Below are 19968 nucleotides of genomic sequence, written 5' to 3'. Positions count from 1 at the left end.
CAAAACTCATTTCCAAGCTGATTCTTATTTTACAGAATTCAAAATAAAAAAAATGGAATTAAATTTGGGCAACAGACAAAATCCATACATTCAATATGGCATTTGGTCTATTTAAAAATAAGTTTTCTCATCAGCCTGGGAAGAGACAGACACATACACGCGCAGTAAATAAAATAACAAATGGCTAAAATGTTACCAGCATCAGTTACTACTATTGCCAGAAAGGAGAATGCTGTATCTGAGGGAAAGCAAGTCCCATTTGCCTACCTCTATGCCATCACAGCAAGAGATCTCAAGGGCCCGCGTTGGCAAACCACACCAGCCAGCCACCAGGTCAGTAGCCAATTTATACTAATGCACAAGTGACCCAAATCATGTACCAAGACACCGAGGCACCTCCTGAGACCAACCCCTTTCATCATTCCTTCGTTGTTCACTTCCTTCAAAAATCATAGGGGGCTGCAGGGAGAGGAATTCTCTGTCCCCACAACCCAAACCAGACTGGGTGCCTCCCAGCCACATCTTGGTGTACTTTCCAACCAATTCAGCTGGTCCTCTCAAAGCTTCCACAGAGTTCCCAGTTTGCTGAAGAATTCAATATCAGAATGTCACAGGCTATATGTCTGTACTGCAGCTGGGAGGCATAACTCCCAACTCAGGTAGGCAAACACACACTAGCTGTGCTTGAGCTAGCAAGCTAAAACTAGCTGTGTGACTGCAGCGGCATGGGTGGCAGCTCAGGCTGGCCATCAGAGTATAATCCCATCTGAGATCTTAGGTATGCAGTCCAGGTGGCTTGTCCATCCCACTGCGGCCATGCTGCTATTTTTAGCACACAGCTCGAGCACACCTAGTATGTGTACACGTACCCGAGCTGGGAATTACATCTCCTGGCTGCAGTACAGACATACCTATAGAAACCAAAAGGGCTAGATGTAGAGTACACGGTGCTTTGAATACACATTAAAATCTACATTTTTTTCCCCTTATAATAATTCAGCACCACATTTAAGAAATGTAAGTGGTATATAATGCAGGGAAATTTAGAGAATTTGATTGTGGATCTGCATACTAACATTCAGAAAAACAAGTCTAAAAACTCGAGAAATGTGGGTTTTGTGCCTGTGTAAATTGTTTTTGTGGGAACATAATGCTGTGAAATCAAAATCACCTTCTTGATGAGAGAATTTAGACAATGTGTGCAGGTAGGACATAGATACTGCATTTAGCAATATGCATTGTTGATGAACCATAATATAATTTATTGAAACAAAGTTGTATTTTTCAAATTCATAATGCAGCACCAAGCAAATAATATAGTCTACAACTGAAATTTATTTTCTTTGCCTGCATGTTAGATAGTGATGTATGAAGCAGCAAGAACATAATTTAATCCATTTAACTGATAATTTGATAATAAAAGCAGAGGCAAACACCTGCCTTTCAGGCAGACATCATTCATCCCTGTATATTCATTATTACTATTTTCAATAGGCAGAGAAGTTTTTTTTGTTCAGTGTGAAAAGAAATTTTCACAATATTTTCAAACATCATTTAAAAGAGCTTCTTTCTCCCAGCTCCAAAAACAGAGTTGCTTTTCCTAAGAGATTTCTAGCGAGTAAATCGAACACATAATTATATATGTTAAATCTAATCAATTAAGCCACGTTAAAACAATAACTAGGGCCCTATCAAATTCACATCACGGACTGTGAAATCTGGTCTTTTGTACACTTTTAGCCTATAGATTTCATGAGGAGACCAGCATTGCTCAAACAGGGGGTCTTGACCCAAAAGGGACTCGCAGGAAGGTCACAAGGTTGGTTACACTATTGCTGCCCTTACTTCTGTGCTGATTTCAGAGCTCGGAGGCACACCATACCATGCTACCCTTACTCCTGCGCTGCTGCTGATAGCGGCTCTACCTTCACTTTCCAGAGTGAGAGTGCTGAAGGCAGTGCTGCCACCGGCAGCAGCACAGAAGTAAGAGTAGCAGTAGCACAGCCCTCTTACAATAACCTTGCAGACCCCCCACAACTCCTTTTTGGGTCAGTATCCTTACAATTACAACACCATGAAATTTCATATTTAAATAGCTGAAATCATGAAAGTTACCATTTTTAAAGTCCTATAACCATGAAATTGACCAAAATGGACTGTGAATTTGGTAGGGCCCTAATAATAACACAAGCTAGCTTAACAAAAGAGTAGGGAGATTCAGAGTTGGGTTCTACTATGCACAAGTATTCCTGGTTCTCTCCAATTGGGTGCTTTAAACATAGAGCACCAATACCACAGAATACCACAGTAAGTTAAAGGGCCTGATTCTCACCTCACTTAAACTAGTGAAAATCAGGAGTTATTTCACTGATAGCTATGGACTCAATCAGCACAGCTTAGGCATGGGATCCTTAACTGTCCATTTGGGCAGGTTTAAGGTCCTTTTCTGCCACTCTAATAGTATAATAGGACATCAGGTTCTGATCAAAAGAAGTTGAATTGGTGTAGAACTGGTGCAAGATCAGAATCATATGCAAATATTTTCTGCGTTATTTCTGTATTTCCTGGTTGTCATTTCATCTGAAATTCTTCTTCATCCTGCCAACTGAAAACATTACCCCATCTTTTTCATTTGGTTTTAAAGGTGCATACTGAAGTAGAAGTGTAGCTGAGCATCCTGATGGTACGGCACTGAGCATGAATCTCGCATTACTTCAATTCCTTTGGTCTTTTAGTGTTTGCACTGGTGTGAAAAAATACACTTGGGAACCTTAACTCTAAATTAATGACTTTTTTGTGTAGGAGAAGAGAGAATAAAGGATAATTATTAAGGAGAACAAAATTAACAGGACAGTGACAGCAGCATCACAAGAAAAGGCAGAAAGGAGAACAAGATTTCCCCACCCCCCTCCTTTTTAAAATAATTGTTTTTAGTGTCAGTACCTTGACTTCAGGTGATCTCATGGCAGCCATGACAGAGAAATTCAAAGAGCCCCTGGAACTGAATGGGCACGATATAGAAGAAGAGTGGGGGGAGCCAAGGAGGAAACTGAAAGCAGAGTTACTAATGGTGAAACAGAAAGAAACTTCAGGACTGGCTTCTTGACATGGTTAGGATCTAGACTAGAACAGCTAGGAGACATCCCATTCCCTGGAGCACTCTAAGCATCCTCTCCAAGGGTACACTGAGGTACTGGGAATGGAAAGGAAAGCTTTATTTATGCACTAGCTGTGTTAATTCAGGACAGAAGTGTGGCTTTTGAGTCCAGTGGGTCACAGAACTAGTAGTAAAAGGTTGGGGGCAAAACATGGCAGCAACAAGTACTCAACATGATGTGGTTAAATCTCAGCACTCTTCCTTTGTTGAGGAAGGAGGAAAGCCCAGAGGCTCTTGTCAACTGACTGGTGTTGCTGCTGCTGAAAGCAATGAGTGTCAATGGTCATCTATACTGACTTTTAATGTATTTTGTTATCTCATTACTGACAAGGGCACAGTCATCTTTTTGCTGCATGTAGCTTTGTGGGTGGCTCACTAAACTCTGCTGATGGTTACCCCAGCACCTCCAAAAGTACATTCACCCCAACTGCCATATCCCACCCTACAGTAATGCTAAAATTCATAACCCTGCAGATCTCCTTAGAGTGACAAAGGATCTTGCACTTGAATTGAAGATCTAGCATTGTTGCAAAAAGGCAAGGATTACCTTACTTACAGCTGTCCTGAGATCCACAGGGACATCTCACAGTTCTAGTGACATCTACATAAATGATGATCAAATGCATCTGCAGTTGTTATCTGGCTCATATCCTCCATGGCAGAACAGTTTGTCCACCAAATGTGCTACCATGGTCTCTCTGTTCAAACTTAGGCTCAGCCTCCTTTATCATAGACGTGTGTTTCAAGACCTGGAGCAAGAGTTCCCACCGTCACACACTACACTGTGGGTGGTGCAACCTAGTGATAGGAGCTCAGTCAGAGGGCAGAACAAGAGGCATGGTCAGAAGACAAGACAGTGGTCAGAGCCAGGAATTAAAATTGTGGGGGCAGTCAGAGGCAGGCAGGTACTATGGCTGGAGCAGAGCAGGCAAAGGTCAAAACAAGGGCCAGACAGGAAGCAGGTTTGGCAGAGCTGTGGGCATGGAATGCACTGAGCAGTCACAGTGCTGCTGCTGCTACAGGTCATAAGTTGTTGGCTCTTCTGCGTCACTTAGCGAAGGTTTACTTGGCTCCTCCAAGCTCACTGGATTGCTAGACGACCAAGCCCAGAGGCAGCTGAGTTCCTGACACTCGTAAATTAATGGTGACATTGTCAGGCTCTGTTAAAGAGGGCAGACTGTATCTTAGAGTCCCTCTCATACAAAAAAACACACACACACAAAGGCATCTCATAACGGTTATCTAATAACTGTTAATAATAAAGTTCTCAAAGATTCGAAGTACTGCCTGACCTATGTTTCCTTAACCAAACTTGATATCGAGGATATAAAATTGCACATTTACAGTTCCACTGAAAGATTTTCAAAAACATACTACAAAAAGATAGAAACAGGTGTATTCACTGTGTGTGGGGAAGTCACTTAATTAAAATGACAGCAGACACATCAAAATGTTTTATTTTAGAAGCAATGCTACTGAGATGGCATTTGTTTCTTGAGCAGCAGCAATTACCTTCATTACGATCAAAGAATCCACCCTGACACATCCGTGCTTTCTCATTTCTTCTGAAGTACAAAAGATATTTTTAGCTGCCCCGCTATATCATGGTTAGAGAGGGAAATAGTTTCTTTCTGAAAATGATTTCTGTGACTAGAAAATTTCAAAGTGGATTTCAGCTCTTTCTCAAAAGAAGGGTGGAAATACATTTTAAAACTTTTCTTCATTGTGACAACTATTATATGTACACATATAGTTTATATTAAATTAAGGTAATTCATCATTATTAATAAATTGTAGAATACTTTAGCTCTGATTAAGTCTTTGTGTTATTATAGAGCATTGTATGTACAGTTCGTTATAGTACAGTTCCATACCAGCACATCTTAGAAACTGGATAGGCCAGAGATAAAGAACTAGGACAACTGAAACAAGAAGAACATTGCCTTTGATGAAGAAAAGAATTTGAAGTTACTGTATGACACTGCATGGAATACATTAATATACAAGTTTAAATGATGGAGTTTAATTCTCCATCCTAAACACATCCTACAGGAACATATAATTTCATGAAATTACAAGTGACCGGAGTGGGAACTGGCTTACCCTATAAATCTTTATATGACTGTGGTATGATTCATGGCACTATTAGTGGAATCTAAAATAAAATCAAGAGCTTTCACATCAAGATTCTATATTTCTAAGAAAGAGGAAAGTAATAAAGGAAGAAAAATTGCCACTGCAAAATAGCCCACAAATGTGCAGCATTTACCCTACCAGCCAAATGCGGCCCTATGAGGACTAATTCAAAGTGCTAGTCTGAAAACAAGCAGGGTAGTCATGCTGGTACCATAGGACCTTCAATAATTCTCCCACTTGAGGACAAGACATAATTGAGTAGGTCTATGGGTGCAAGACTTTGGATGGAGCTGTGGAGTCAACAATTCTGCACTCTGGGGAATTTTCATTTACTTCAGGGATAAAAACTTATTATTTGCAATTTAGATCCATGTCCTCCATGGCTAGTGCAAATGAATGACGGGGCATTAAGTCCATTGGAGGGAACTGTCAAAGCCTCTTTTCAGAACAGGAAGAGGTAATGTATCTCTTACAGAAGCAACTGCTAACACCTATTCTCAATAAACCACTGTTTGATGCTGATAATCTCACTAATTTTTGACCTATTATGGCCTCTCTTTTTAGCAAAAAAAAAAAAAAAAAAAAAAAAAGTATTGAAATTCTCTTAATGAAACAAGGCTGGCAATACCTGAAATGAAGAGACTACCTCCTGGCTTCAACAATTCCAAAAGGACAACCTGCCAACTGGACATTGCCAGAGCACAATGCTCCAGTCATGCCAGCTCCTGACTCCAGCCTTCCCATTACCTTGAGTTTTGGGAGAGATGTAGCACAGGTGACAATTACAAGTAATGATAACTGCAGCTAAGGCACTCGTTTTCTGTATAGTTGTTATCCCCATGCATAACTAGTACTTGTAATTATATACTTTACATCTCATTCTGACCACCAACAGTACTGCCAATTCTCATGATTGTGTTGCAAATCTCACAATATTTGGTGCTTTTCTTAAATCCCCAGCTCTTGGAGTCATGTTATTTCATGAGAATCTCGGTTGTTGTTTTTTTAAGTAAGATTCTGTAGAAAAATAAGATTGAAAATGTGACCTGAGTATATGCTAAATGACAGAATGGATAAACATCAATTTAAAAGAAAAATCAGATTTTTTTAAAACTTAAATTAAACATAGGTTTGTTGAGATTTTTTAAATAAACCTATTTCAAAAAAATTTGAAACTGACAATCTATGTTAAGACCTAAGTTTAACAATCTAGTATCAGAGGGGTAGCCATGTTAGTCTGGATCTGTAAAAAGCAAGAGAGTCCTGTGGCACCTATAGGCCAGACGTATTGGAGCATAAGCTTTTGTGGGTGACAAAGTGAGTATTCATCCATGAAAGTTTATGGTCCAATAAGTCTGTTTGTCTATAAGGTGCCACAGGACTCTTTGTCGCTCTGAACAATCTAGTACATCATTTAAATTAAATACAAAAACAACATCAAGTGGTGCCAGGGCTGACTCCAGGTTTTCTGCCGCCCCAAGCAGCAAATAAAAAAAAAAAAAAGGCAAAGCAATGCAATCGCACCACTCCACTCTTCGGCAGCAATTCAGCAGCAGGTCCTTCATTCCGACAGGGACTGAGGGACCTGCCGCCACCGAAGACCCGGAGGTGCTGCCCCATTAGCAACTGGAATGCCGCCCCTTGATATTGGCTGCCCCAAGCACCTGCTTCCTTAGCTAGTGCCTGGAGCCGGCCCTGAGTGGTGCATATTTGCTGACAAGTGTTAAAAAAGTCAGACTGTGCAGCGCCTCAGGCTTGGTATGGGCTGCAGCCGGAGCTGTGCGCCCCCTTGCTGTTTCCCAGGGCTGTGTGTCCCATCTTCCCCCACCCCAGCCCCTGTTGTGGCCGGGGCTTGGTGGGGACTGCAATCAGGGCCTCACACCTCTGTCCCACAGCTAGGCCAGCTCTGAGGCGGGAGCTGTGTGCCCCTCATGGCTGTTCCCCTCACTGCAGCCACTGAAGTCAGGGCTGTGCGCCGCTGCCCTCCCTCCCCCATGGCATCAGGACATGGCCTGTCAGTCTCCCCCTCTTCCCCACCCCCCATGGCACTCCATTCCTCGCCCCTATCCTGCCCTGCCCCCCAGTTAGTAAAGTCATGGACAGGTCATGGACTCTGAATTTTTGTTTATTGCCCATGACCTATTCATAACTTAATTAAAAATAACCATGATAAAATCTTAGCCTTCGATATGATGTATCCTCCTGGTTAGCAAAAATAATTACTACATTTAATGTAAAGGCTATATTTAGTTGCAAATCAACTGTGTTAATGGTTACCAAGCAATGAAAATCAACCTGGGTTTAGGAAAATAACTGAAAAATACAAACACAAAACACATTTAAAAATCTACTATTTAAATCAAGGTTTCCTACTTGCTGATTTTAATCATGATTAAAATCAATCCACCCTGCTAAGGGACCAAAAGCCTAAAAGCCAAATAATAACCTAAAATGTATTTTTTAACCAAGATTTTTAGGCCAAAGTGGTGATTGTTTGGGGCCTGATTCCTGATTTTTGAATGCTTTAATTTAGCAATACCATACTATGTAACTGATCATTTCACTGAGTTACTCCTAACCTGCCAAATTAGAATCAAATCACACACGATGAGTCAAATACAACAAGGCAATCATATTGTGTTTTGTGATACACGTCTTCTGTATGAATTTTAGTCATGCGGTATAGCAAAAGCATGCAGTGTTGGCCTACCTTGAGGCCAATGGACTAATTGTTTAGGACTTGATCGTAGTCTCAATAAGTTAAAAAAAAAAGGTTACTACATGTTTGTATAAAATATTAAAATGAATTAATTTGTAAAATAATTCAAAACAGTTTGAGGGTGAGCTGTTCTCACAAATTGCAATCAAAACAATCAAATGTTTGGCTGGAAAAGCAATGATCTCCCACCAACCCCAGTGATGGAAAATGGAGTTTGATCTTCAGTTCCAGTCTCTCACTTCCCAGGTCATCAAGGGTACGTCTACACTGCAACTGGAAGTGAGCCTCCCAACCTGGGTACACAGACTCACGCTAGCACGATTTGAACTAGCATACTAAAAATAGCTGTGTGGATACTGAGGCTCTGGTGGGGACACTGGCTAGCAACCAGAGTTCAAGTCTACCTGACCTCCTAGGCTTGAGTTGGATGGTGAGCCCAAGTCTCAATCATGCATCAAAGTCATTAAATGGGCTACAAATACAGTATTTAAAAAAAAAAAAAGATATTCAGAAGTTTAACAAATGGAGGGGGAGCACTGAAGATGCTCCTCGCCTGGGGCACCATTTGATCTAGAGCTGGCTCTGAATTGATCTCACTGTGCTGCCTTCCTGCTGCTGCTCTTTCTTCTGCACTGCCAAGTGCCTTCTGTCAGCGTGCTGCTTTTTGTGCTTTTTCCTCAGCACCAGAGATGGTGAATGGTGCCAGGAAGAGCTCAGTGACAGAGGAGCACTTTTCACCAACACCGAAGTACTTGGTGCCAAATTGGAATGGCTCAGCTCTGAGGCTGGTCTGAGGGCGCCTTCCATGAGGATAGCCTTCAGCCTAATGTCTTTGTCTTTTTCAGTCTGGGGTCTGAAATCCCAACAGATCTGGCACTTGTCCTTCACATGAGTTTCCCCCACGCAGGGCTGTCCTTAGCCATAGGTAGAATAGGCAGCCGCCTAGGGCACCCCTACGTCTGGGGGCACCGCTCTGTTGGGAGCCCGGACAGACGGGAAGCAGTGGAGCATGTAAGAGCAGGGCTGCTGGGTCCTAGAGAGAGCTGAATGCAGCACAGTCTGAGGGAGGGGATTGGCTGCTGGTGTCTCTGGATAGCGGTGGGGGACGGAATTCACTTGTGAGTGTGACTCTTTCCCCCGGCGTGAGGTGTGAAAGTAGAATGAATTATATTGTGAAAACAGAAAGGATTAAAGAAATGCTGTCTGTACCTTTAAACAAAATTGTTGGAATGCTGCAATCCAGGTGTCAGCAATACAGACATTAACATAGAACAATTGCACCGTTTAAGGGCAATTGGTGAAGTATTAGCCTTAGATTGATAAGAGTTAGTAAGGAAGCAGGATATGCATGCTGTGCCCCAGGTGAATTTTACTGTTTTGCTTTCTTTGTTCCTTTGTCATTCCCACTCTTTTTTTGCATAATATAAAATAGTTTTGTGGTCTTGGCTGGTGCTAATTACTGGAATGTTATTAGCGAGCGCTGTGCTAATAAAACAGAGTGGGTCTTGACAACATGGAGTCCCTGAGTCTAAACTTGACAGAGGTGAGGCACTCGGAGGCTCTTGGCGTATTCTTTGGTTGTCCTTTTAAACATCCATCTTTCTCTCTTCGCCCACAGAGCAGCCCTCCCACACCACCCGTTTCTCCTTCCCCTCAACGGAGCCTCTCTTCCCCCTCCTCCATAGGGCTGGGTTGATTGAGATGCTGGCGGAAAGGGGAGGGCCTAGCTGGCTGCCTGTGAGGAATGAAGTGGAAAGTTCCTCACTTCCTCAGCAGCGCAGCCAGGATTGGAATGGTCACACGCAGCGCTGGGTGGGGTAGCTAATAGATGTGTGTAAAAATCAGGCGGGGGTTGGTGTTAGGGTGAGCAGAGTCCCACTTTTATAGGGACAGTTCCCCAATTTTTGGGTCTTTTTCTCATTATAAGCTCCGTATTCCCCCCCACCTTGCGTCCTGATTTTTCAACAACTTGCTGTCTGTCACCCTAGATAGGGCATTTGGTGCCCTATTTAAGAACAAAGCCCCAAATAATCAGGACTGGGCCCTACTAAATCAAGGACATCTGGATTCTGATCACCCTAGCTGGGGAGCACATCTTCCTTGGTGGGCTGGCAGTGATCCATCTCATCCAGGGGAGCTGCACAGGGCAGGATGAGTGCTGGTTAGCTCCAATGGCGTGCCCGCGTCCCTGAAAATCATGATGTCATGTGCAACTTCAACACCATGATCATTGGGCTGGCGCAGTGGTGCAACTGGCGCTGTTGCTAATAGGACCTGAGATGTTTGCTGCTGGCTGTTGCCTACTTCTGCATCGCCCAAGAGTGGGATTTGGGGTCTGGCAGTTTTCCACCTATCTTCTCCTCTACTGCAGCTGTTGGGCCAGCGGCTGGGGGGTGAGCCAAGCATGAAAGCAGTGCTGTGTGCCATTTGGCACTTTGTTTGCCAAATAGCTTTGGCTAACAATCCTGAAATTTAATTTCAATATTTTTCTAAAATCATATCTTGCCAAAACAGAAAATTAAAGTTGTTGATATTATTTGTGGACAAGTTTGGTTATGGGAAGGAGTGGGCCAGTTTTCATCAGAGAAAAAAAATGATGTTGGCTTGACTTTCTAATAGCCCTCTTACGGCTAAGTAGAGCCCATCCAACAATGTAATATCCTCATCTCTTACTAGCTGGTATTAGAGCAGGGGGTCAGCACCTATTGGCACAACGTGCCAAGTGGCACTGCGAGTAATTTTTGGAGTAGCACGTAGTGGCGTTACTGAGCAGCTCAGCCACGCCACTGTCTGGGGTCAAGCCTGCTGCCGCATTGGCACCCGGGTTCTGGCCGCCTGGCGCCACTCATCACCGCATGCTTGGCCTGATGGACCCCAGGAACCCCATGGTGGCAGCGGGCTGAGCAGGCGGCGGCTGAGCCCTGGCTGCAGCCACTTCACGCCAGGGTTCATTCACTCAGTGGCAGCGGGTTGAGCAGGACTATTCAATGAATAGGAGAACAAGGAAGCAACTAAGTGACAAAGTGCAAGAGCCTAGAGCAGTGATCCCCAACCTTTTTTCGACTGGCGGGCGCCAGATGAGGACTGTGGTGGTGAGCAGACAAGCATCCGCCAATGATGCAAATTTCGGCCGGCAGTTTCGGCAGATGCTCATCCTATGGCCTGTACATGGTTTGTCACTGAGAGGCCCTTGCCGGGTCGGGGCACCTGCGGCACGCTGGGGATGCCTGACCTAGAGAGTTGCCTAAGCCCGGTTGTTTTGATTAAACGGACTTGAACTTTGTACAAAAATTAGTTGTTGCCAACATGCAAAATCGATGGACATTGGTACAGTTTATTCATACAGCAAAACTGTTGACACATATCCCTAATATGTACATTGCCAACTCGTATTCTACTGACAAATTCCTGTAACAAGTAACATCAGGATAACGGAAGTTCACTAAAAGCTCATTAAAAAACTCTCTCTGCTTCTACAATGAGTCAGGAACACTTGTACATGGTCCTTGCAGTTCTTGCAATCGAACAGAACATCACTTTGGTCTTTGTCATACGATGACATTTATTTATGATTTTTGCAGCCCAAAAAAGCCAGAAAGAATTGCCTTTTTAATTAAAAAACTAATCATTGTTTAAATACCTCTTCATATACATTTCCAATAAAATGTTGACAAATTAAAAAAAATTATATATTTTGCATCATTCTGTCAAATCTGATTTCCTTCTATAGTGCTACTTCTTTAATGCTAGCATCAGCATTACAGTGTGCTTAATTAAGTAAACTGGTTTACAACTAAACATCAGCGGCAAGTTTTCCAGTTTACTGTAAGCTTACGTTTGTCTTGCTAAAGAGGCAAGACAGGCAACGGGGCACCAGTTTTAATAATCTCTCCTAGGGCACCATAAATCTTAAGGACGGCCCTGCCCCCAGGCACTTCAAACAGCTGGAATGCAGGTCACTCACGGGCAAGGGTTTGCCACAGGAAGCCTAAGATTTGAAGTCCCAGAACTGGAGAAGTCCCTCGACAACAGAAACTATCTATTTATACTAATCATGCACACTAATACTAATTACAGAAGCTATATACACTAAACTATGGTAAGGAAGAACAGAGAGCTAGAATTGAAAAACCACTGGGAAGAAAACTTGCCAAGGCAAGAAGGAACTCAGAGCATGTGTACCCAGCAGTGCCCCTTATACCGGCACATGAGTGTGCACCTCCAGAGGATGCTAGAGCTGGGCCATTGAATACCACTAAGGGAAAAATCTCTGGCAACGGTGAACGCACATCTAACATGGAATGGATATGAGCAAAGAAGAACTTGTCTGTTTAGAAAAGCCTTTCCATCATAAGAATAACACTCACATCACTTGACACGCCTTCTAACTATAAGCCCCTACCAAAACAAACAAAAAAGGAAATTAATAAAATATATTAAAACATGACAGCCATGCCCCAATGAGAGTTTTGTTTTGATCACAAGAAGGTGTGCAACATTTCTCCCATGAATTCCCCTAGAGACGTCAGTGTTGCTATTTGAGGTTATGTGGAAAGCATTCAGTTATTACAAAGATAGGTGGCAGTATAAAATGCTTTAATAAATTTCTGTGTAACTAATCTAAGTAATCTTTTCACCTACCTATTTTCCACTTTTGTTTTGAAATTTCTTTTAAAAAAGAGAGTAAATCCTAAAGTTATCTATATAGCAACTAAAAAAACTAATATGCCACTAAATTTTAAGTTAATAATTTTTTCTAGTTCTTTAAGTTAAGAGAAAATTTTTGAATATTATAAATTATTTTCCTGGAAAATATATTCTGATGACACTGGTCATACTTGCACTACATCAGACCTACTATAACACTAAAATAAGCATTTTGAACAAATAGAAAAATTATGATAGTTACAATGAAAAGATTCATAAGTCCTCAAAAAGTAGTACAATGGAATGAGGTAATAAGGTAGTCTCTTTTAATGGAGACAGTAATAAAAGATAGTATTATAAAGAGTTGTAACATTATTCCCCTAAATGGATTACCCATAAATTTCAGTAAATACATAGAACATACCAGTCAGTTCCAGTTAACATCAATATGTGTTGAGGGAAAGATGCTAGATTTTCTTCTGTTCCTCCCACCACATTATTCTCTCCTTTCCACATCTTTCAGAGACAACTATGAGCTCAAGCCAAGATCAGAGATGGGCTTGTCTAGACTTACAGCACTGCAGTGGCACAGATGCACCACTGTAGCTCTTACTGAAGACACTGCCTATGCTGACAGGAGAACTCCTCCCATCGGTGTAGGTAATCCACCTGACAGGCGGCAGCTATGTCGACAGGAGAAGCCCTTTCATCAACATAATGCTGTCTATACTGGGGTGTTAGGTCAGTATAACTACATTAAGTTGCTCACGCAACTTAAGTTATACTGATGTAAATTCCTAGCATAGACCAAGCCTGACTTTAGTTTGTGGTGTGCATGTGTCTATATTTAAAAAAGTCAACCACTTTCCCACCAACTTATTATCTGGTCCTAAGAAATACAATTTTCATAACGGAATCTGTCAAACACTTTAACTGGGAGCTGCACTTCAGTCTTTCACGACAGCATGGCTCAGAAGCACCACTACAAGGCCTTCCTCTATCTTGTAGCTGAGAATATCTTGTCACTAGACACAAATCTAGGAGTTGTTAGCACCCATTCATTTCAACGCGAGCAGGATCAAGCCTGTAAATTCATGAATAGCCACATTTTGTACAAGTGATGAAATGTAGCCTCAATGAAAGCATATTACAGTAATTCAGTCTGTAATCATCAAAAGACATACACAACTACAGTGGAGTCAATAAGAGAGCTCTTGTTTGTCATCTCTAGTTAGAATTAAATATAATTTCATGGGTAAATGATAAATAATGCATGTTCCTGGTGGAGCTAATCAGACATATAGCCTAAAAAGTACTTTACTTTAATTCGGCTAGGGATAATGAGAAATAAAGAAAATTACTTTATTGATTTTACATTGCAGACTTTTAATCAGAAGTGGCACCATTCATCAGTTCAGTTGTTATCTGTAAACATTTTGCAATGGAGTATGCTCCTGGGATGCTTTATGGTGTCATTGCCTTCAGTGCCTGGCTAGCCTGATTGATTGGCTTCAGAATTACTAAGCACCCACAATCTCTCTTAAGTGAATAGAAGCTATTGTAGCTCAACACCTTTGAAAAATCAAGCCACTTTTTTAGGTGCCTAATAAAATAATACACAAGCAAAACAATCGACTGAATTGACAGGTCTTTTCCTTCTCTAATTTCTATAACTCTGTGAATATATAGTGTACACCATACAAATAAATAAATACACTGAACTCCAGCATAGGGCTACAGTTAGACCCAAATAGTATAACTACTAAATATATACCAGCAGCATGGTGTTGAGTTACAACTGTGCCCAAACACATCTACAATCCATCTTCTAGTACACAGAACACATATTAAAAATAGAACTACTGCATATTTGTCACACTCTTCTTTCATTATGTCTCACGGGAAAAATTGGACAGCGTTTATTTTTCAGCTTCAATGTCTAAAAGACTGCATGGCGCACGTAAGAACTAACATACATCATCATTATTTTGCTTCAAAAATTATTACCCATGAAATTATATTTAATTCTAACTAGAGATGACAAACAAAAATAGGTTATGAGCACTGCCAACCCCTAGTGTTTTAAAAAAAACAAAACTCATGATTTTTTAAACATTAAATGTTGGATTCTTTTTATTTGCTTTGGTTTATGAGTCATTAGGATGGGTTTGCTTCAGATTTTAAAGCTCTTCTATACCACTATTGAAGCTAGAAACTGTTTTTTTTTTTAAATAAAAGGTTGAGATTCTCCTGAAGTCTCCTGATTCCAGGAGCTAGGGGTTTAAGAAAAAACATCAACTTTACCATTAAATGAAGATATGTTTCTGCCCACTCGCTCAAAAAAAAAAAAAAAAAATTTACAGAAAAACCCCAAACAGTTCAGATGTTTCCAGGTGCAGATGTTTTATCTGTGCTCCTGTCTTGGGATACTTGTGTAAACAGATTCAAATAATGACTGGATTAGGCAAATATTTTGCTCTAATGTGCTTGAATGGAACATGGCAAAATATCAACAAGTTGTATATCCTTACAAAAAAGGAAACAATAAAGAACACCGCCCCCCCCAAATACACAAAGTAATGCAGCTAACCTGCGGATGACAATCTATAATATATTCAGAATAGCTTTAAGCCATCTTTCAAATATCTAAAGATAGAGAGAGGCATTGTTATTTGAATAATGAAAGAAATAAATGTCACTTAAGTCCCTATTCAAAAGAAATTTGCAGTGTTATAGCCGTGTTTATTCCAGAATATTACAGACAAAGTGAATGAAGTAATATCTTCTATTGGAAAAAGCGACAGAGAGTCCTGTAGCACCTTATAGACTAACAGATGTATTGGAGCATAAGCTTTCGTGGGTGAATACCCATTTAGTCATATGTTAATTGAATTGCCTTACCAAATGGGAGGTCAGTCTAACAAGACAACTCCCATTTTTTCATATGCTGTGTATTTATACCTGTCACTGTATTTTCCACTGCATGCATCTGACGAAGTGGGTATTCACCCAAGAAAGCTTATGCTCCAATACCTCTGTTAGTCTATAAGGTGCCACAGGACTCTTTGTCGCTTTTTACAGATGCAGACGAACACAGCTACCCCTCTGATATCTTTTATTGTAGTGTTTTCAACCAGGGGTACACGTACCCCTAGGGTTCAGAGTGGTAGCAGTGTTAGTCTGTATCAGCAAAAACAACAAGGAGTCCTTGTGGCACCTTAAAGACTAACAAATTTATTTGGGCACAAGCTTTTGTAGGCTATAACCTACCTCATCAGATGCATGGAGTGGAAAATACAGTAGCAGGTATAAATACACAGCACATGAAAAGATGGGAGTTGCCTTACCAAGTGGGAGGTCAGTCTAACGAGACAATTCAATTAACAGTAGGACACCAAGGGAGGAAAAATCACTTTTGTAGTGGTAATGAGAGTGGTCCATTTCAAAAAGTTGACAAGAAGGTGTGAGTAACAGTAGGGGAAAATTAGTGTGGAGGAAATTACGTTTTGTAATGACCCAGTGTTTATTACATCAACTGATCTAGATTATTCATTAGTTTTACAACAGGCTACGTAAAAAGCACTAGCAAAGTCAGTACAAACTAAAAGTTCATATAGGCAATAACTTGTTTATACTGCTCTATATACTATACACTGAAAAGTAAGTACAGTACAAAATTTATATTCCAGTTGATTTTATAATTACATGGTAAAAAATGACAAAATAAGCAATTTTTCAATAATAGTATGCTGTGACACTTCTATATTTTTAAGTCTGATTTTGTAAGCCAATACTTTTTAAGTGAGGTGTAACTTGCAGGAATGCAAGACAAATCAGACTCCTGAAAGGTGAACAACAGTCTGGAAATATTGAGAGTCACTGTTTTATTGGACCAACTTCCGCTGGTGAAAGACAAGCTTTCAAGCTTAGAGAGAGCTCTTCTTTAGGTCTAGGAAAGGTATTCACAGGCCACGTCTAGACTACGCGCCGTATCGGCGCATTAAAATCGATTGCTCTGGGATCGATATATCGCGTCTAATCTAGACGGGATATATCGATCCCTGAGTGCACTTATATCGATTCCGGAACTCCACCAACCCCAACGGAGTTCCGGAATCGACATTGCGAGCCGCTGACATCGATCCCGCTCGGTGAAGACGGGTGAGTAAATCGATTTTAGATATTCGACTTCAGCTACATTATTCACGTAGCTGAAATTGCGTATCTAAAATCGATATTATCCCGTAGCGTAGACCAGCCCACAGTGTCACAGCTAAATACAAGCTAGAACAAATTGTTCAGCATAAGTAGTTAACACATATTGTGAGAGACCATTTAAGATGAAGTGGCCCATTAACACCTCTGCAGTTATAGGACAAACCAGGGGGAAAAACCACAACTATACAGAAGAAAGCCAGAGATCATCATACTTTCCTTCACAAATCCAGTCACCACCCTAAACACACCAAGAAATCTGTTTTCTACAGCCAGCCAGATACCACAGAATATGCTCCAAGGAGAAAATCTGGGATACACACCTTAACACACTTAAAATTGCCTTCACCAGTGAAGCAGATTGCATTATAGAAAGGGCCATTCAAATAGAAACTACTGAGAGAAACTACTTCAATATGGAAAACAAAAATCCTCTGACCACACACCCCTATTTGTCACCTACCATCTCACATGGAGTATCATTAAACAATTATAACCAATACTCTATGGGGACTGCATCTTAAAAGAAATCTTTTCTTCTCCTGACCTTCAAACAACCTCCCAACGTTGCCAAACTCATGATCAGAAGCAAGCTTCCCACAGACCAGGACACATCAACCTAAAGTAGTACCAGACCCTGCCACAATAACAGATGCAAAACCTCCACTGCTAAATGATAAATACCCCTCACAACACATCTGTAAGATTCAAGGGTCCTACACATGACACACATGTGTATCTCATCCAGTGCTCTAAATGCACCAACAGCAGTTATGTGGGTGAAACCAGACAATCATCATGCTCACAAATGAACTCACACTGAAGAATAAGACAAAAACTGGTGGGTGGACACTTTTCACAAAATAATCATTCTATATCTGACCTCTCAGACCCTGTCCTTCAATGAAATCTGCACATCTTCAAAAGATGAGCTTGGGAGCTTAAATTCATAATTTTGCTAGACATTAAAATCATAGCCTTAATAAAGATGCTGGATTTATGGTTTATTACAACAATCTGTAACCCACTAAACACACTTTTCTGTTCTATGCCTCACTAAAAAGAAGTGAAAGATTTCCAGCCTATTTTTTATTCTGCAACTTAGGAAAAGAAAAAAGGAAAAGCAATTGATCCTCATGATAAAATTTCTTACATTGCTACACTATACAGGATACCAAATATTACTTTATTATCTCTTTTGACCCCAGTGGGAGAGCCTTAGTTACACCGATAGAAGTGCCAATGTAAGCTCTCTAGTGTAGATATGGCCTGAGTTTCCCAGACCTGAAGAAGAGCTCTGTGTAAGCCAGAAGCTTGTCTCTCTCACCAACAGAAGTTGGTCCAATAAAAGGTATTACCTCACTCAGTTCGTTTCTCTAATATCCTAGGACCGACATGACAACAACAACACTGCATGTAGGCAAAGCTATCACTTTCCATAATAAGACTCTATTTTCAGTTGCTTATAACTTTGCCAAACGAATGCTTTAGGCTGAAATTTTCCTTGCTGGGTGTCTGCCTCAGGCTGACCCCCTCTCCTGCACTTTCCTCCCCTCAAAGTTCCATTAAAAATAATTCAGCTACTTCTGAGAATGAGGTTAGGGAAAAATATATTTTGTACATGTTAAAAAAAATTGTATGCCAGTTTTAGTGAGTAGGTCTAACGACTCCAGGGCTTTGGAGCAGGAACTTTAAATTTGGCAGAGGGATCACACTGGTGTCAAGATGTGACTTTTGCTGTCCTGCTCAAATTTGGCCAAGTTAAAATTGCTGTTTTCACATCTGCAGTACAGGCCACTTAGAGCATGCCAGTTTGACAGCTAAATTCTTCAAAGATTCCATCTGAACCTAGCATGCTTCAGTCAAGGGCTAAGGTTCCCTGCCATTGCACCTCCCACCTGACAGGTGCCACCAGGCACCGGAGCAGAGATCAGGGAGTTGGCATCTCAGTGCTCTCCCTGCTGATGCCCTGGCAATGTGGAAGAAATATCTTGACTCCAATGCACAGACTCAACTGTCAGACTGAGATTTTCTAAAGTGCCTAAGGAAGTTAGGCACATAACTCCAACGGTGTTTCAAAGGAAGCTGGGCATCCAACTTCCTTAAACCCCATGAGAATCCTAGTTTACATCCTAATCTCTAAAAAAGGGAGTCAAAGTATTAGACTTCCTAGTCTAAGAGCCCAATCCTTCAGTTCTTAATCAAATGGAACTTCCAAAGAAGTTACAGGACCTAATTCAGATCTGCTGTAAGTGGTAAAATTCCATAAAAGTCAAAGGAATTCATACTGGGTTGCTGAGTCACAGATTTCATCTGTAGTTTTCAGAATCATACAGGGATTCCCACCCAGATACCCCTCTCAAATGTTCGCTCCCATGTCTTTTAAATGTCAAAGAAAACAAAGTAGCCTCTTGACTGACACAGCAGGGTACATCTACACTGGAACTGGTGGTGTAATTTCTGGTTTGGGGAGTCATACCTGCACTAGCTCAATCACAGCAATTGCACTAAAAACAGAAATGAAGTTGTGGCGGCACAAGCAGTGGGATGGGCTAACCACCCTCATACAATCTCATCTGGAAGTTAGACATGTACTTGGGGCAGGTAGCACCTCCCACCATAGCTACACTTCTATTTTTAGTGCGCTAGCTCTCATCAAGCTAGCGCTGGTGTGTCTACCCAAGCTGCAAATTATACCTTCCAGCTCCAGTGTAGAGATACACCCTTACAAGCAGTATGAAAGGTCAAGGTACAAAAGAGTTGTCCTTACTGTCACCATTACCAAGTTGAATGCACCATTATCCCTTCCTGCACCCCCACAGACATCAGGCCTCAGGCCCTCACCTCTCTTGGGGTGGAATTCTGCAATTCACCCACACAAGCCCTGTTACCTTTGCTGGTGCCTGGAAATAACTTATACCAACCCCCTATTCCACTCTGCCTTAACCCTGAGGCCTGATCTACACTACAAAGTTAGGTCAACATAAATTGCCTTGAATCCACCTATTTGTGCATTTGTCTCCAGCCGACATAAGCACCCTGGTCCAGCAACACAACAAAATCACTTCCCCAAATGGCGCAGACTAGAGCCATG

General features: G+C 41.3%; 1 protein-coding gene across 2 annotated transcripts in view; it reads right to left on the bottom strand.

The window, feature by feature from the left end:
• The window catches only part of MAP3K15 (mitogen-activated protein kinase kinase kinase 15), a 194637-nt gene that overhangs the window by 139926 nt on the left and 34743 nt on the right, over window positions 1-19968 (bottom strand). The gene's annotated exons all lie outside the window — the stretch shown is intronic.

This window comes from Chelonoidis abingdonii, chromosome 1 (assembly GCF_003597395.2).
Source record: "Chelonoidis abingdonii isolate Lonesome George chromosome 1, CheloAbing_2.0, whole genome shotgun sequence".
Taxonomy (NCBI): Eukaryota; Metazoa; Chordata; order Testudines; family Testudinidae; genus Chelonoidis; species Chelonoidis abingdonii.
Note: the sequence above shows the minus strand (reverse complement) of the source record. Positions and strands in the feature narration are given on the sequence as shown.